This window comes from Meleagris gallopavo, chromosome 4 (assembly GCF_905368555.1).
Source record: "Meleagris gallopavo chromosome 4, MGAL_WU_HG_1.1, whole genome shotgun sequence".
Taxonomy (NCBI): domain Eukaryota; kingdom Metazoa; phylum Chordata; class Aves; order Galliformes; family Phasianidae; genus Meleagris; species Meleagris gallopavo.
In genome coordinates this window covers 35,468,594-35,488,513 of record NC_139407.1, presented here as the reverse complement: position 1 = coordinate 35,488,513, position 19,920 = coordinate 35,468,594, and the positions used below count along the sequence as shown (strand labels likewise).

General features: G+C 34.1%; 1 protein-coding gene across 8 annotated transcripts in view; it reads right to left on the bottom strand.

Moving 5' to 3' along the window:
* Positions 1 to 19,920, bottom strand: part of LOC104910714 (uncharacterized) — a 288,940-nt gene that overhangs the window by 180,568 nt on the left and 88,452 nt on the right. For all 8 annotated transcript variants that reach the window (XM_085222846.1, XM_085222850.1, XM_085222849.1 and 5 more), the window contains exon 7: positions 4,513 to 4,559. The gene's annotated coding sequence lies outside the window, so the exon portion shown is untranslated. The remainder of the gene's footprint in view (positions 1 to 4,512; positions 4,560 to 19,920) is intronic.

Sequence of the window (19,920 nt, the reverse complement as noted above, 5' to 3'; positions counted from 1 at the left end):
TACCACAGAATACCACAGAAAAATCAAAATCCAGCCCCCACCCCACCCTCCCAAGATTTTCTAAGATTCATAATCTACCTGAGGGATACAGAAAAAATGAAATTATCAGAACTAGTGCTGCTGTGTTAAAAACCTAGTTCCAAGATCATGAAATTCTGCCAGAGAGAACATACTTCTGCTGAAAAAAAATACTGGACTTTTCTGTTTTCAATGTAACATTCCCCCACAGAAAAGGTATCGTAGGATTACAATTCATGAAAGCTTTCCTTGCAAAAGCAAGTATTCTGAGAAGGCTAACAAATCTGCTATTCTTTTTTTTTTTTTTTTTTAAACAAATTTACACTTGTATCAAATTGGCATCACCATAGCAACGTGTTGCAATAATCTTATGCATAAATGGAGTGTAAAGGTTGAACTATTCATTTGTGAACACCCAGCTATGGCAACATAAAGTTGCAGTAATTACATGACCCTATCAGTCAGCAAGTTCTCTTTCATTTTGGAAAAACTAAATAAATAGGGTTACTAAGCATTACAAACAACAGGTGCCAGCTAGCACTGTCAGGCAAACTTTCACAGGCTCAATTCAAATTTTTCCATAGAAATAAAGCAATTAGAATTCTTCTCTATGTATTTACAATAGGTTCAGCACAGTATTTTCACAAAGATTTACTACCTTACATATATTCCAGCACTAGGATTTAGCCAAAGATGGACTGTAAAGTGGATTTTAGAAATTAGCAAAAGAATTATTTTAATGAAGTAAACTCAGTAAGACCATTTTTGCTTGTTTTCCATTTTAGTGATTCCTTCTGATGAGAAAGCAAAGGTGTGCAGAAGGTAGGTAACAAGATGTAGTCAGGGGAAAATATGAGGATAGGGTGTGTTGGGTATGCATCTATTATGGGAAAATAGAACAGGAAGAGCTGTAATTGGGACAAAACATAATCTTTGAAATGCTTGTCACCAATGAAAAAGCCTTGATTATAGTTGAATTATCAGTTTCTGATACAACAACTTAGTTGAAATATTTATTTTGGGAAAAATAAGGCAGTTTTAAAAAGAATCAGACATCATGACTGCATGTTTATTCCAGTGATCACTTTCGTAAACACTGGTGATTTTACCCTAAAGCTTTTAAGTTAAGGAAGCTAGGCAATTGTTCAAGCAACCTAAAAGCTATGTCTGCTAACAGTTTCGCAAGAAAGGTTTCCAGGTGACATAGGATTATGTATTTAATATTTAAGAAAATGTACTTTCCTAAGCTTGGATAGATTTTAGGAGAGCTGCTCCAAAAGTAATGCCTCCTACTTTATGATGTAGCCCTGTGACATCAGATGCAGATTGTTGGTGATATGGTAGTAAAGGTTAAACCTTCCCATCAATATTCTGTTACATTTTGTTGTCTTGTGACAGATGGCAGCAAGAGGGGCAGTCTGACAGAACGGTGTCTGATGTCGAAGTATGTATGAAGAAAAGGTCTGTCACTGAATTCCTCTGTGTGGAAAAAATACACCGACATTCATTGATGCGTGTTGATCATTTATGGAGACCAAACTGTGGCTGTGAGGTGGTGTCATTAGTGATGACAACAACAACTCTGGTCACTTCCGCTAGTGCAGATTCTTACAAGCAGCATGCAGACTCTTGTTCATTGCTGATGAAAATGCATGGTTAATGGTGATGACTAAGATGAAAATTACTGCTTTGTAGCTGAGTATTTGCTCTATCAAATAGTGTTATTGCGCTCCTTGTATCTGTCGTAGTTTCTATGTAAATAAATGAGGTATTACTTTCAGAGCAACCTATGTAATATTGCAGTTTCTTACATGAAAGCCACTACATCTTGAATGTACATTTAAGTAGTTTTAAAGTCTCTGGTGGAGGAGGGACAGATGAAAGAATATAATTTACTACTAATATTGATTATATAATACTCCTCAAAGATGCAAAGTATTGATTGACATTTATAAACTACTAAATAGATGTGATGTCACATGTGACTGTAAGGAATCCAGAAAATTTTTTCCCAGCTGAAAAATTAAGGCTGACTTGATTAGATTTATTTTTATGAGTTAATACACTTCTTAAGGAGTCCTAAATTTACAGCGTCTAAAAGCCAGTGTATATGATTTGTCATTGCTATTGTAAAATATTACAAGCATTGTACTAGCACTGCAGACCTAATCAAGTTTCTGGGCTTTTCTTGGTCTTAGTAGGTTTTAGCTTCTTGTAGCTGTGGTAACAATTCTTTAGTGACAAAGAGGCAGCTGTACCTTAGCTCTCTTTATAACATTAACAGTAAAAGCTACTTGAATACTCTACTACTATTCAAGTAGCCACTCTACTTGAATAACACTGTCACTCTAGGAGACAGAAAAACACTGGAATGTAAGCATACCACTGGAAGAAGGGGATGGGTGTTACTAACTGACAATGTCACAGTTTAAACTATACTATTACTAAGACTTCAGTGATAATTAGACTATTTTGTGTCATCTGGGAGTGTGACTATCATTGTAACTGAAATGTTTATAGCAGTAGTTTGTTGTATTTATTAGAACAGACTTCAGTTTGACTAGCAATAATATTTTTCACTTTGTATATTGAAGAAGAAATTAAAATTGCAACTGCTTATCCAAGGTAATTCTTACCTGAGGAATGACCTGTCCTATTGATAGGAAAGTCTATCTGTACAACTAGGCTGAAAAGTAATAGCCCACTCATCAACTTTATGTTAAGGCAGCATAAATTCCCTTGCAGGTAGGTTAAGAAATGACACATTATTGACTTGTAAAGACTTGATTGGTGCTGATAAAATTGCATAACTATTGTGGAAATCTCTGCTATTAGTACGAGCTGGGGGATGTAAGGATGGAGCACAACTCTATCGAAAAGGACCTGGGGATACTGATGGACCTTTAAGATGACCTTTAACAGTACCTTTCAACTCAAAAACTCTATGATTATGATGATTCTGTGTAAGGATTCATCTCATGCTGTGGCTTCACAGACTCCTCATTGAACTGCTTATCTCAGGGGACTCTGTTTAATACATTGTTCATTAAATATGTTTAAGAAAAAATGTACACTTCATTTTCTTCATAGAGTACAATGAATATTCTCAAACAGAACATATTTTTCTCTCATTCCACTCACAAAAGCTTTTAGTGTAAGTTAGTAGTCTACACTAATTAGTTCAGTCTGCATTGCCATTCAACCAGATGGAAATAACATGCCTTTTTAGCACTGTCTAGAAACATAGAAGTGAAATAAAACTAAAATATGCAGCCCCAATGAGCAAAGGTATTATATTTTATTCATCCTCCAAAGGTCACAAAGACCAAAATCTTTTTAGAGCATGTCATTCACTTTCAGCCTTGCACCGTGAGCTCTCAGCTCAGGGATGATCAAAGATCAAAAGATGCCTCACTAAATTATAAGAAAAATGTCTGCATTCTGTTTCGTTACAATCCTATTAGTTATAGTGAATCTTATGCCTCATTGCATGCCAGAAAAACTATATGCAATGGAAACACCCTTTCTCAGAGCCTATTCCAATACTTTATTTAGTAATGGCCTCATGACATCAGAATATTTTTTCCCGTGGAAACAGATTTATTAATCTTCAAATCCTTATTAAATTTCACATCCATCTACCTCTTACCACTTCTGCATAATACTGTAAGACTCCTCAGGAGAAAGGCCAAATCTCACAAACTGCTCATCCCCATGTAAACCCCTTACATACGTCTTAGACTAGAACATTTGAACAGCAAAACCTTCTAAGACTGTCACTATACTCAGAATTGAGGATAAACATTATTCTAATGTTAAACTCCACAGTGTTAGGTTTGAAACAGTCCAAATTATATAAATTATTTTTTATTTACCCTACTTGAACGTCCCTGCCCTTGAGAGTTGCAGCTCAGTTGTGGCTAGCATTTTAAGAAGCCAAACAGAAATGACTGCTGTCCTCAGACAACAGGGGAGGAATTCTCTGTGTTCTTTATTACTTAAGAAAAATAAAGAAGATATACTCTCAAGCTCTAAGAAACACATTCAGTCCAGATTAAAAATTCTATGGAATATTTATTCCTATATATATATTGAAAGGAAACCATCCACACAAAAAATTAAAAAGTGAGATGTGTAGAGGGAACAAATATTGTTTAAAAGTAAATCTCCAAACTAAGCCTGTGGACTACTTATCACAAAGGCAGCTATTTCACTTTACATGATTTTTAAGCTCTACAAATTAAATTAAGTACTTGAGAGCAATATAACTGTATTTTAATTAATTTGGGGGCAAATAAGAATACGTTTTCATTGAAAATGTTTATTTCCTTGGTTTAGCCCCTGAGCACGATTAGCAATTGAGGGGGGAAAAAAAAAAAGAAACAAACAAAAAAAAGAAACAAAGAAACAAGAAACTATAAAGTCAATTATCCACAAGAGAAATAAAGGAAATGAAAGAAACAAAAGGTAATTATAATTACTGAAACAACATACCTTAACAATCTTTCAGAATTTCTTCCAACCTGAGCTGCTGTATGATTCTATGAAAAAACAAATAAGCAAATAAACAAACAAAACAAAATCAGAAAAAAAAAATCCAATCAGTAATATAATACCTTATGTACCATACACTTCTTTTATCACCAAGAGTTCCCCATGTAATGGAAATAGACAAAACTATAATTCAGAAATAGGAAACGAGAAGGACTGTAAAAGTGAAATGGACTTCTGACAAATGATACTGTATAGAATATGACTTTACAGACTGACAAAACAGAACACTCCTCTCCTGCATTAGTTAACTAAAATAGTGTATAGTCTAAGTGAAGCATGGGTGTTTCAGTATTAATCTTTTACTCTGGCACAAGTATTTGTCAAAGCTACTGAACCTTGAATTTTCTTTTTTTGTTTGGTTGTTTTCTTTATGTAATATAAGGCTGGTTTGGAGGCTATGGCTTTAACTGAATTACCAGGCCTGTAAGCACACTTCCTGCTTTATCCCAAATAGTCCAATGACATTAAAGCCTTACATAAGCCTTGGTTGATTTAGATTTCATACCTTACACATTCTCAGAATATTTGAATATTGTGAAGTTTAGTCTTACTGTGAAAGAATTACCTGAAATTACCTGAGTAAAAGTAGTCTACACTTGGAATTAATAGCGAGTTTACAGAACTGATACTTCTGTTTTCTGATTGTTGCTACTACATTTAATTACTGGCTCAAAACCCATTCTATGCTATTATTTCAGTACAACTGCAGAAATCATAGTTACAGTAAATTACATTTACAAATTTAGGTAAAATAGGGAAACATGATTGAGTAATTTTCTAGAACGCTTCTTATAACCATCTGTGTAAACCATAAGCCATTCTTCCATGGACATATTAGCAAAGCAAGAAAACCCAATCTGGCTTCCTCTGTCTTCCTCTGATTAGAGACTACGGGGTAACAAGCTCTGATACTGCATATAGGAAGTATCTGAATGTTCTTTCCAGCCCGTTAATGACAAAGAGTTCGCCTAGTTCCAGTTTTCACTTGTTTCCATTTTCTTTTCTTCTAGCTGTCTAGAGAAGACAGTTATTATGATTAAATGGCAACAGCTTGCTTAGTATCAAGTATATAGACATACTCATGTTGTCTTTAAATTCCAGACAAAAATGAATTTTCTGACTCGCCCTATCTTCCTGTCTTCCAACAGTGATTTAGATCTGAGAGAACATCATATGATATGCTCAACTTTGAATCTGTTTTCTTGGAGGAAAATAATTTACACATGCTGCAGAAAGTTGAAAAAAGAATAAATGATAAAAAAACCATAGCATCTGTAGCTCTTTAAAATCTCTTTATTCTGATAGCCATATATGCAAAAAAATTTCAAAGGAAAACGAGATTTGCTGTACCATATCAGATCATTGATGCATATAGTGTGCTATCTTGTGGGTGTCAGCACTTCAGAGAAATGCAAAACACACCCAGGTTCTTTGGAACACACTCAAGTTGCTACTATGAAGTTTATTTGTGTACACAAATATGTTATTTCCCTCTAAATGCTGTCATGCTCTCATTTGTCACTGACTTAAAAAGCCAAAAAGGAAATGAAGAAAGTTAAATGGAAAACAAGAGTTATGAACTGCATGGTAAAAATATTCTAAAGGGAGAAGACAAAAAATAGATGAACAAAGTAATGTAAAAAGAAATCAAAGGTTTGTAAAAACTCAATGGCAAAGCCTGCAGAATAACACTGAAGGAAGAAATTATTGGAAAACTGAACGCAAAAGATCATAGAAGAGAAACAAAAAATAGAGATGAACTTGCTTGCTTTTGAGGTGTAAGAAATTTTGAAGGCTTAGAAATGTACTCCCTGAGACACATTTTCTAGAATTTTGTCTTTCATCATCACCAGAAACATACAGAGAAGGAACTGACCAAAGAGAAATATACTTAGCTCCTGTATGCTCCTATTACACACTCCTAACTCCAGGTCTAGAGGATGACTTACATGCTCTGCTTTTTTCTCATCACATTGTGACCCCTCCTTGCTTTGGAGTTGGAAAGAAAATAAAAGGTTACACTGTCAAGGTATATTGTGTTCTTTTCTTATTTGGTTAGATTTTCAGCGAAGGCGCTTTTTTCATGAGAGTCCTCAATAAAATATGAGGAATATTTATTAAAAGACACTTTTCTTAAAGTGGTATAGAAGTTTGAGGATTCCAGTTTCTGTACAGCATCAGCTTACCTTATAGTCCTATGAAAGAGCAGAATGCAGGACTGCCAGCAAACTGAGACCAAGTGACTTGAAGGAAGACTGACTTCCAGGCCTACTACAAATAGCAACAAACAAGAGTTGTGGGAAGAATGCTGATATGCTATTGCTGTAATCACTGAACTGCTGTCTGTTTAAACCACATTTTATCTACTTCATCTTGTTATGTTATGTACCCAAAGCAGCCACAAAGATAGTAACTGTCACAAAGGTCCAAATTAAATGATAACCATAGATATATGCATCTTCAGTTAAAGAAAATCAATGTATGCACAGTTGGTAGTTATGAAATACAACCAGTCATATTCCTAAAAAAAAATATGTCGAAGATAAGTAAGCAGTTTTTTTCTGGATGATTGCAAATAAAAATTACTACTGATAAATCTGCCAGTCTCTATAGATCCATTCTAGATAGGAAAACAGGCAGAGACAAAATTGCATTCATATTACTAATAAAGCTGTTTAAAAGCTTTGACTTGATCCAACAAGTTACTTATTATGAAGACACAGAGAGAAGCTTCAGCCTCAGAAAATATAAAATAAATAAGATGAAAACAAGACAAGAAATATAAAGGCTGTTGCAGTGGCACAAGAAGAATTTTCTAATTTGTACTGGTTATTGGTACTGAATGGGTAGTTAGATTTCCACTAATACATTCAACTTTTATTCTAGTATGTTGAGGTATACAGATGGATAGAATAAAAAACATAATATGTACTAGGTTAATACCGGAAGTAAAAATGTATTTATGGGATATTTTTAAACACTTTAACAGTCACTTCCCTTAATGAATCATTGGAATTTCTGTATAAACTAATGGGTAACGCTTAAATGTATACTGTAACATAAATAAAACTAGCACATTATTTCCCACTGCCTTTGATAATATTATGAATTTGTAGTGACGGGTTCTCACTCTCTTGCAATGTAAACAGCTATCGCAGTAAATTGCTTTCAATCTTAAATGTTCTCAGATTTTTCTGCAAAGACTTATTTTAACAGTTAACTTCTTCCTAGAATTTCCTTGTATATATGGTTAATTTTCAGTCTTATTTAAAAAGAAGTGTATTTATCTTTTTCTAGAAGTACGTTATAGCAAAAAGAATACTGAATTTTCGTCTGTATTGTGTTTATAATCCTCCAATCTTAACACAATTAATATAAAACACAAGTAGATGTGCAAAGCCATACAAGTATTACCTGTCTAGGATATAAGATTATAACACTAAAGTAGAACAACTATTTCAAACAAAAAGGATATCTTTCAAAGTTGAACATCGCTTATGGTGACAACTAATGAATTCTACGTACTATTTCAGAATTTCAGTTGACACTGTCTTCCTAGGTATGTGAAGAGAAGTAGTATAAATTTTTAAACTAGACCAGTTTGTAATAATACAGAGTTCTGTAGCTTTTTTCTTTCAATACTTTTAATTAGAGCTAGAAAAGAGCCTATTTTGATATCAACTGTCCTTAGTAGCAACACTTCACAACATGCAACCTGTAAAGGTCAGTCTATCAGGCTGTAATACATATAATACAAATGACATGAAAATAAGAAAAATCTCTCCAGACTATTCTTCTATGAAACCAAAGCAACAATAAAAGTCACCCTGTTAGAACGAATCACACATGCTTCAGCTATGAGAGAAAGTATACTTCTGAGAAGTCTAAAAATCAGTTTGCAGATTAAAAATAGAACTATAGAATAGCATCAGAGAATGCTTTGAGTTGGAAGAGACCATAAACATTGCTTGTTCAGTGGCCAATTACTTTGTTCACCATCATTGTTACCACAGCATTAGCATTGCAAGAGAGCTATCCAGAGCTTAAGTTGGGATGGTACACTTCTCAGATTGTTACTTTTAGTTACCTGACTGACAGGCTGATGCACGTCTGTCAGTTCTATTTCTAGATGGCTGCTGATTGATGAATAGCAGGTTATTGTCAGGTGCAAAATCTATCCGCTGCCTTAAGAGAATGTTGTTTAGACCATGGGTTTCCACAACCTTTTGGCTTGCCTGGGCTGCACTGAGTGAAGAATGGTTGTCTAGTTCTATACAGAGATTTTTGATGAACTTTTACTTTTCTTATACTTCATCCTTGAAAACAGTATTTCAGAAATGTACTTACTGTCAAAAAGTGATTTCATGAATAAGGTATGATCAGGAAGCAAGGAATATTTCTCTCTGGTAAGATAGGTCTTATTTAAAGTCTTGTAGAGAGACATGGTCAAATTTTTCTTTGAGTTGAGTGTCTAGTTGCAGTTCTATAAATTCTATTTAGACTGAAAATTGAGTTGCAAATATGCCAAAAAATTGATGGTTTTTTGTTGTTGTTGTTTCTTTTTTTTTTGGTCAATCTTGAAATCTATTCTCAAATTCCTTTATCAAAACAGAAAGCATGGCTGCATGGGTTTTTTTTTACTGTTTGCAGGACAGCGTTTAGCCAATTCATCAAAATGCAGAAACCATAACTTGAGCTTACCATAATTTGTTTCATTTCAAATGCCATTATGGACGAAACATAGCACAGGTATGTTGATTTTCACCTTGACGAGACGTTTAACTCATTTAAATGAGCAGTCAAATCCACCAAAAATGCTAAATCTAGGAGCTATTTTTTTTATCTTCATGTTCTGGCTCAAATCTTCCTTTTGATTTTATAAATGACTTAATTTCATTTCAAAAATCACAAAAACTTTTTAGCGTTTTACCCCAGCTTACCCACCTTTTTTCAGAAAAGAAAATGATGTCCCTGTAATAAGCAGACATACTTTTAAGAAATTCCTGTAAATGGTAAAGATTCAAGTTATGAAATTCACAGCTTTGATAACTATTCGCACACATTTATTCATTTTTAAATCTTTCATGCATAAATTTTCTTTACATAAAATGCAGTGATATTTCATCAAATGTGAGCAGTGGCAACCGCATCATTCTCTACTAATTTTATAAAACTTCTTTTTCTTACCAACCACCACCAGAGCATCATCAGTAGCTATACCAAAAAATTTAAAGAAAATAGCTTTAATGTAAATTTGACTGCTTCATACATAACAAGGAATTTAGTTGTATCTTTTAATGACATCAAGGAGACATTTCTTCAGTGCCTTTATATTTGTCATCAATACCTCTAATGGAAATGGCAAGTTGAGCCACATCTGTAGTATCAATACTTTCATAACACCAAAACAGAATATTTGAAATTAACTGCTTTACTCTCCAAAATTATTTTGATAGATTTTCCTATTTCTTCAATTCACTTGGCTATAGTCTGATGAGACAAACTGATTTTATATTAAAAAAATTAATTTGTCTCATCAAGACAAATTACATCTGCTATGTTTTCCATATATTTCTCAATAAACTCGCCATCAGTAAATGGTTTTGATTATTTTGCAATCAAATTTACTATCACATATCTAGCTTTTAGGCGTAATAGAGTAACTTAAAAAAATTATTTCTCAGTTCTGCTGTTTTGGTTATATGAAACATTCCTTGATATGCATAAAATTTGGCAGTACCTTTTTGCATATAACATATTTGCAAATTGCAATATTTCAAAACTAACATGATTTCCTTAAAAATTAGGCATAGCGCCATACTATTTGTCTTGACAAAAAAATACTAATCAGTATTTTTTAACACTCTTTCTCTGATTTCTCCTTTTTGGGTTCTGTTTTCCTTTGAGACATTAGGCAGGTTGGAAAACTGTTGGCAATCACTGAGTTTTACTCACAAAGCATCACAAATGCACATAATGCTTAATATATTCATTTTGATTTGATTGAATATATTTGGCTGGCATGAGAGGCAGAGTTAGTACTGCATTGTACCCTCCCCTCCACAGCATTCTGCCGTCACTTATGCAATCCGCACTCAAGTTGAGCTCAACTGACTCATGAGAAATATAACTAAAATTCACATAATAGCATTAAAAAGGTTTGTGAACATATGGGGCGATATGACTAGCGGTCCCAAGCTGCATGCTTGGTCTGGTCTAGACCATCCAAAAGTGGCTGAATAGCTCAGCATAGCTGTTCCTCAGCTGTAAATAGCCCACTGATATCTTTAAGGAGCACCATTCAACAACTCACATGCTGAAGTATACGAAGAGTAACCATGAAAGAGTGTCATAGACAAAGCATGATGGACTGACCTTAGCCCCATTCCTTGTTCTCCTGAACTGCTAAAGAGGAGGAGGAGAAGGTAGAGGAGGGTGGATAAAGTGGTAGGTGTTTTTAGTTTGCTTTTAATTCTCATTGCTCTAATCTCTAATAAGGAATAAATTATACCAATGTCCCTAAATTGAGTTTGTTTTGCCTATGATAGTAATTGGTGAGTTATTTCCCTTTCCTTATCTCAACCCTTGAGCTCTCTTTCATTTGATTTTCTCCCCCTTCTCCTTTATGGAGGTGGAGTGAGAGAGCAGTGTATAGCTTCACCATCAGGGTTAAAACACCAGATCAGATCTTCCAAAATCAGTGAGATATCAACTGAAAAAAAAAGCAGGTAATAGGTCGGGTGGAAAAATATCTGGGCAACAGGGCTCAAATGGTTGTGATCAGCTATAAGAAATCCAGCTGGCAGCAAGTTAACAGCATCCCTAAGGGATCAATACTGGAACCAATACTCATTAACATATCTTTTAATGACCTGCACAGTGAGGTAGAGCACACTCTCAGCAAGCCGGTAAATGATAGCAAAGCAGGGTGGGTGGGAGCTAAGGGACAGTCATCAAGATTCCATAGGATAAATCTATTGAGATAAATCAATTCTAACAGCCTAGAAGAAACGAACATACACACATCTTCTGAAGTTCAACAAAAGCACATCCAAAAAGCACATCGGGTGCAAAACTGACCATGCCTACATGGCGAACTGGCTAGAAAGTAGCTGTACAGAAAATTGCTTGGGAGTGCTAGTCAACAAAGAAGTGAATGCGGTGAATCAGCAGTGTACCCTGGTGGCGAGGAAGGCCAACTGCAGCCTCAGCTGCATTAGCAAAAGCAGAGTCATTGATGTTAGGTAATCATTATTCTCCACTCTGATCAGTACTGGAGGGAACAGAAAGGAGAGCTAGCCTCATCTATGAGGTGTACAGTGACAGGAGGAGATGCAGTGAACCCAATCTGCAGCAGATTGCATTTTATTACAATGTATTTAACCTCATTTTCACAAAAGAAATTTCCCTTGAGAGACTCCAAAATAATTTCTTAGTACTTTGTCCAAAAAAATTAGTTACTTATACAAATCTAAATGGAGATAAGATCACAACTCAACTTCACAATTTCAAAGATGTAAAAGCTATTAATTAATGTTAAACAATGATTTCAGTAGTGGTAACATTCTGAAGCAATATCAAAACAATACAGAAAACAACCAGAACCAACATTCATTTCTCTCATTCAGATAATCAGCAGCAAGTAAAGATGAAAAGTAAATAAAAGTAGTTCTGAATTCTTCAAGAGCAAGTCAGAGCATGTAAATGGAGATACACAGAAATACTAGCATTTTGTGGTTTTGGAGTTTTCTCTTCATTTTTTCAACTTCATCTTTCAACAAAATAAGAAAGAACAAATAAAAGTGACCTTTCAGAGGGAGAAAAGATGTGGTTGGTCTTTAAGAAAAGATTTTATTCCACCTGTATAATAACCTACTGGGAAAAATGTGTGCTTTTAGCAAAATGTCACTGTGCTGTCGCTGTTGTTCTAACACCATGATGAATAACGGGCAACTCTGAGAGATTGCTGTGGTTCACCCTGCACTAGGGTCACTGACCACTTATCACTGCAGGGATCACTGCAAATAATGATGGTGGAGAATGTTGAGGAAGCTGAATAAATAAATATTTGGCATTTCTTGAACAGGAAAAATAAACATCTATAAAAAATAGCTTGCCTCTGAATTAGCAGAACAATTTTATATCTGTTTTTTATTTAAAAACCATCAGTCTGAATTGAAATATTCATAAGACATGAGGTTGAAGGTAGCTGAAATTTAAAACAAATATATACTTGCTTGTGAATAAAACAATACAATAAAAATAAATACATTAGCCAGTAATGTTTTTCTTTAAATGTGCTTTGTATTTGCTTCTTTCAAAGCAGTTATATATGTACTAGATAATTAAACACCTGGGGAAAAATCTAATTTTGTTTCATAAAAAATGCAGTTACTAATTGGGAACATATAACTAAACCATTGAAGCAATGCATGTATTTGTTTAATTTTTGCAAATAACTACTTTTGTTTCACTCATCTCTCACAACTATGTTATTACCATCACTGCTGATACCAACGTTCCTCAGATATATTCAATATAATAATAAATAAATATCAATTACAATGACAGATAATATTCAGTATGACATATGGAGTAATGAAGATGTATTTGGAGTTTTTTCAAATGTTTACAGCTGGTAAGACATTACAGAAGGACAAATAAATTCAAAATAGCACAATTTTTTACACTAATTTCTCTGGAGTTTTAGTGAAACTTGATTGGTTTACTTTCTTGTGTATGGGCCACAGAAAATCCATAACACAAGAAACAAAATGTAGTTTTAACTCCTGAGTAGTATGCGTTATCCACTCAGTTTTAACCTGATTCAATGCTCAGCAAAACTCAGAGAGGGTCACTTAAGCAGTAGAAAAATTGTATTATAAACAAAACAGAGCTGTTTTTACTTTTCCCATTTTTTTCTTTGCTCACTCAAGAAAATATATCAACACCAAATAAGAAAATTCTTATTTGAAGGAAAATAATTTAAAAATCAGATATCATATTTGTGTATAAATTTAGAACAGATTCAAAACAAGTCTAGCAGAAAGGAGAAGAATTTGAAGTTACCATGTAAAATGTAAATGTAAAATCCAGCTCATGCTTACGCCAAAAAAACCTTAATTATTTTCTCCCATATTTATTTAAAAATAAATTCATGTACATACTTTGATATTAAATAATATAATTTGCTATGTTAAATAGTCATCATTATCGAGTTTTTTCAGAAGCATATTATAAAGTCATGTGCAGCAATCTTCCCCAAACTCAGATTTAAGTGTTTGCTCATTCTTCCACTTAGAAAGCAGAGAAATCCTACTTGTCTCAGGACTAGTAAAAACTAACCATCAAAACTAGACAAAGTCTCAAAAAGTGAAAAAATATTTTCCACTGTAGAGATGGTTAATGAATTTTGCTAGTAGAAGTTCAGCAAAGATAAAATCTCTTTCTTTCCAAACTGCTTATAAATTGTTCTACTCTATCGACAGTATGTTGCAAGCATAAATATTATATTCTTTATGGTCTCATTCAGGAAGGATCTCAGATTAAAACTGTGTACGTTCTTGGATTTGATTACACGAATGAGTTACCTATGAAAACTATATTTTCACTCTTTGCAATGAATCAGTTTCAATTACTACTCTTCAATAATTCTGAAGATCATGATAATTTCAAAGATAGTTTTATAAATTAAATGTCAATTCTTCACATTCACCAAACAGCTGAAGTGAGGATGAGTGGAAAAGGAAACATCAGTAAACCTAGATTTCAACCAAATCCATCTTTGCTTTGCATGGTGACAAATACGTGCTTTGAATCCTAATCTTCTCAAACAATTGCTAGCAAGCCAAATACAGGCAAACCTCCAAAATGGTAAGAGTGTACCTGCTTTCATTCAAATCTAGAGCAGATGGTGTGATTTAATTTTATGTCTGTATGACTGGGACGAGTAGGTGATGATGAAAGGATTCCCCATAAGTACTGTAAATCAGTGGCTGAAGTGCTCAGAGACCTTTAATCCACAGCCTTTTCCAAAAGAGCATTTCATTAGTTCCAAATTTCTCTGTAAAATTTTTTTCTACATTGCTTCAATGTTTTCAAGGCACCTGTTAAGGTGCAGAGCAAACATCAATAGTGTTACTACAAGGCTAGAGCTATAGAACAGTTTTCTAAATTACTCTTGTCTGGAAAGAGTAACTGAGGTGTTATTCAAATGGTCTGTAAATAAGCTGACAGAGCCTTAGGAGAGGAAATCAGAATGAAGCATCAGGACTGGCAATAAGAAAATGGATTCTCCGATAATTTCTCATCAGTATGGTGTGAGGCAAGTCCTTAGGTCACATGAGTACTGTAAGAACAGATAAACTGAAAGAAAGCAGGAGTTGGAATTGATTGGATTTATCATCTACTAATCATGTCACACGTTGATGGCAAATATTGCTAAGAAATAACATATATGCATATGTCCTAGTTTTTGGATGGTACAGGATTAACTTTTCTCATTGAAGTTGAGATGTTGCTATTTTGTTGTAGATCAGTGCTTGCACAGAGCCAAAGACTTCCTACTTCTCATGTGGCCTTGTCAGTGAGGAGCTGCGGATGCACAAGAAACTGGGAGAGATACAGCCAAGACAGCTGAACCAGAATGGCGAAATGGATATCCCACAGAATATGATGTCATGCTTCACAATAAAAGCTGGGCAAAGGAGGAGGAGGAGGAATATTTGGAGTGATTCCATTTGTCTTTCCATTACCTCGATGAGCCCTCCTCATCTCCTGCTTTACAGGAGATGGCTAAACATTTGCCTGCTGATGGAAAATAAAAAGTGTATTTCTCGTTTTGATTTGCCTGCTTGTGCAGTTTTTGCTTTAGCTAGTAAATTGTTTTCATCTCATCCCACAAGTTCTTGTACTTCTATTTTTCAAATTCTTTCCCCCATCCTATCTGGGGAGAGGGAGTGAATAGTTGTGTGATGTTGTGCTGGCTGCCAGGGTTACACTGTAACAACAGTAAAATCCTGATCAGATCCCTAAGACTGAATATACATGGCTATTGGCATGGAATGGCCCTCACTAGCAAACTCCCACCACCCAGCTTCTTATTTAGCACGACAGGGTGAGAAAATAGGAAAAATGAGAAAAAAAATAAAACTGTTTCAAGATAAGATCGGGAAAATCTCTTACTAATTACCTCCACAGATGAAATAGGCTCAACTTGAACAAATTAATTTACTACCAGTTAAAATAAATAATCACTAATCTGAATAAAAGAAAATAAAAACAAAAGATTCTTTTTGCAGGGCATAATCTAATATTTATTATCATATGAGGTAGAACCTGATTCCACAGAAGCGTGGTTAACTTGCCTTTGGGGTAGCAAAACATAAGCATAAGAAGAAGCAGGGCTAGATTAAATTACTCCAAAGATTACTCATTTCCACAAGTGATAAAACCTACTATGTATTTAATACTGAAAAGCACATGCTGCAAACTGCACATGAACACTACAGACCTCAGAATAGTCACAGACACCCATACTACCTATAAGGATGGTATATCATGAAGCAGAAGGACTAGACAGCACAGAAGCTAATGTACTACCTATTTTTCTAGAGTAAATCAACCTGAAATGGGCTCCATGCAACAACTGTCTAATTGCTAACAGAAAAAATTGTATTTCTTTGACTGAAATTCAAAACCCAATAAACAAACTGTACTAAAGGAAGAACAGAGTATGCAGCATTTGATCATCTTCAGTGGCCTAAGATCCCAAAATGCAAAGCAAATGACTGATTTTTATGGACCAAATAATAAGCAGACCTGTAAAACTGCAATTCTTAGACTGCACATGAAAGAATCGGAACACCTTTCAAATGCAATTTTATATCCTTCTTTGAAAATCCGTCTTTAAAAGAGAGGAGCAGCTACTATCTTCCCCTCTCCTTTTTTTTTTTTTTTTTTTTTCCTTCCTATTTCACAGATGTAGGATACAATCAAAGGTCTGTTTCTGATTCGATGAGGAAATATTTCCTGTGTCAATTACTTTTTCAAATAAGTCAGGAAAGATCCTTTTTGACTTCAGCTCTCCATAGCAATGACTTTTCACCACATGGAACTTGAAAAGGCTCAGAACTCTGGCAGGAATATATAAGAAAGTTGTAGAACCAAGGGGAAGAAAAATGTCTCCTTTTAGTGAAAAGAGATTAAAACATAAAATTACAGGTGTTTTTTGTTTTGTTTTTTTGTGGTTTTTTGTTATTTTTTGTTTGTTTGTTTTTGTTAATTTGAGAAACATGGATATTGAAATCCCACCTACACAAAACCAATGAGATGTTTAAAATAGTTAGACTGTCTCGAGGAAGATTCTACTTCTGCACAGAGCTATCTCCTTCCACATAAGCTACCAAAGCTGGGAAAAACAATAAAAAACACAGAAGATTGAAATTTAGAGAACACAGTAAATAAATCCAAAATACTGAAGTTTTAAAAGGAAAAGAACATTTGTAATGACATCTCAGTATATGAAAAGTGCTTGTGGGCGTACTCTCTTGTTCCTCTGCAATCTCACTGTAGGCTAATGAACATTTTTTGTTAGTGGCTTATCTGCTCATCAGGTCAGCCAACTGATCCAGTTCCCTCTACATCCATGAGGCCATTTCAGCTAATGGAGAAGAGCTGGTGGAATTAATCCACACTTTTCATTTTGTCTGCATACCTGTTAGCTAGGATTAAGTCTAATGTGAACTGCCCCAGATTTTTATTTTTATTTAACATTTATGTATTGCTGTCCCATTTTAACTTTATGTATTGTCTTTAAACTTTCAACATGTGTTTATAATGATTCCACTCTGAAAAGTACCAGAAGCCCTTTTAAAAGTTTTAACACCTTGCTGATCATACCTCCATTGAGAGACTTGCATAAAGTAAACTTAAAATGTTCACATGGCAGTTCAAATAAAGCTATCTTCATTCTGTAGAGCTCAAAGATAGCCGTGGTGGGAAGTTTTCTTTATCCTTTTCCTTGTATAGATACAGTTAAAGGATTACTGCAAAGAGGTTAAAAAATAATAATTTAAAAAAGAAGAATGTTCCTAGTTTGTTATTGTTTTTCTTTGGGAAGACAGGTAAAACTGTAATAAAGTTAATCAAAACAGTACTATGACAATAATGTAGTGCTCTGTATTTGCTGGACAACTTTTTGTCATGTTATGTGTGAACATCAATTTAAACTCACAATAAAACTGAGGCTCTTGCCATATTGACTATAAATTTTCCATGTCCAATTTGTCATCCATTATTTTCAAAATATGCAGTCTCAAAATAGTGAGAACATACAAATGTGTCTTTTAGAAAATCTCAGAAGAGAAATCATGAGGATATTAAATCAGAAAATGAAACAATCTTAAAACTTACACTCAGATTACTGTAAACTTCTTCCTAAATTAACTTCCTCAACTAACAAAATAGTTTCCTCTTGCTTACAGTACAAAATCTTCATTCTACAATACAACCTCTGATAATACTGTAGGATCACATCAATAAATCACATCAAAATTTAGAGAGAACTTCTTTTACCAGAGCTAAGAACTTGTGAGAACACTTTGCTAGAAGTATACTTCCTTCATGAACCATCTTTAAAGACAGTCTGTGGCTTCAGATAAATTTCTAAAATAAAAATAGTGCTACAGTAATAAAGGATTAATAATTTTTAAGATGTAATTCAAATAGATAATACCAAAAACATCCTCAAACTCTCAGTGTCACTGAATAAGAAAGTTAAAAACGGAACAAATTAAGATTTTGTTGAAAAGAAGGCTATAGTTGTAGCTCATGATCTTTTCACTTGAGGCCCTGAAGTGGAAATTGGGAAGGAGCTGGGACTTCCCCATGAGGAATATTCCATTGCTTCTCTGGGAAAGCCTTTTCACTGCTCAGTCTTTTTGACAATCAATGAATTTTTGTCTTATCCAGGAGGAATTTTTAATGAAGAAAATTACTCAATTATTTAAGATATCATGACAATAATAAACACGTGAATGATTTGCTACTCTGTTTAGAATGATTATCATTTGTTTCATTGATTATCATTTGTGTCATTGATTATCATTATAAAAGTAATACTGTATAATACATTGCACAATTGCTTAGATTGTGATTGTTTCCCTTGAAGCACTAAGGATTCAACAAGGTTTCAAGTAGATGCACTGAAGAGGTCACTGTTTGGTATAAATGTCAGGATATGACTAAAGAACAAAGCAAGGAATGAAAATAAGAATAACCTGAAGAAAACGGAATAATCACAGAGAGCACAGAACAAAGAAAAAAAACACTTGTTAGAGTACATAAAAAATGCAGTAAGTCTCCTTTCAGAAATGGATAGAAGGAATAATTCATAGTCTAATAGTCTATTCACTTTTGAGCTCTCAACTGAAGGTTCACAAGTCTAATTCACAAGACTATTCACCTAAATTTACATCACTGAATATCCAGACACACGAAATACTTATGTAATACATATATAGCGAGCAGATAGAATATTTATCTATTAGAATTATTCTATGAGGAGTTTGTTTAAAAAACTTGAACAAACTCTTTTCTTCTACAGTGCATTTTATTGATAGTCCTAAAAACTCTCATAGAAGTGAATTGTTATCACTGTCCCAATTAGCTAGTTGACAGGCAAATTGAAATGTTTCCCAAGCTCACACATCAATTAAAACTAGAGCCTAGACATCTGCAATCTCAGTTCAGCAAACATAGCTTTTTTTTTTTCTCCAAAAACAAACGGCAGAATTAAGCATAACTAAATTTTTACATTTACGTAATCCTCAGGGTGCCAACAGCCACAATTACATATATTTTCATCTAGGAGTGAAATTTTACAACCTGTAAAATTACTTGAAGTTAGAAACAAAAATGCTATGCAGGTAGAGTCGTCTAAAGGCGCAGACTACAGCTAACCTCTAGAACTACAGCTGTAGTCTATACATTGCTACGAGTTTCCAACACCAGCTCCTACTCCATTTTAGAGGATTAACATTGATTAAACAGGTAATTCACTGCTTAGAAAGCTTCCTGCAGAAATAAATTCTTAGATCATAGCTGTGCAAGAACACGTTCAAAGGAGAAAACCATGCAAGTTATTTACAGCAATATCCAGGAAGTACAGTACAGTAACAGAAGGTCTGTTAATCAGAGACCGTGGAACCTGTCAAATAACTTTTTTTTTTCCACTTTTCATTTTAAGTTCAAATTGCAGCAATTGAAGAAATTAAAGTTGTAATCCAAACAGAATACTAGAATATCCCATGATTTCTCAGATATACTGCAGGAGAAATTTTTTGCTCA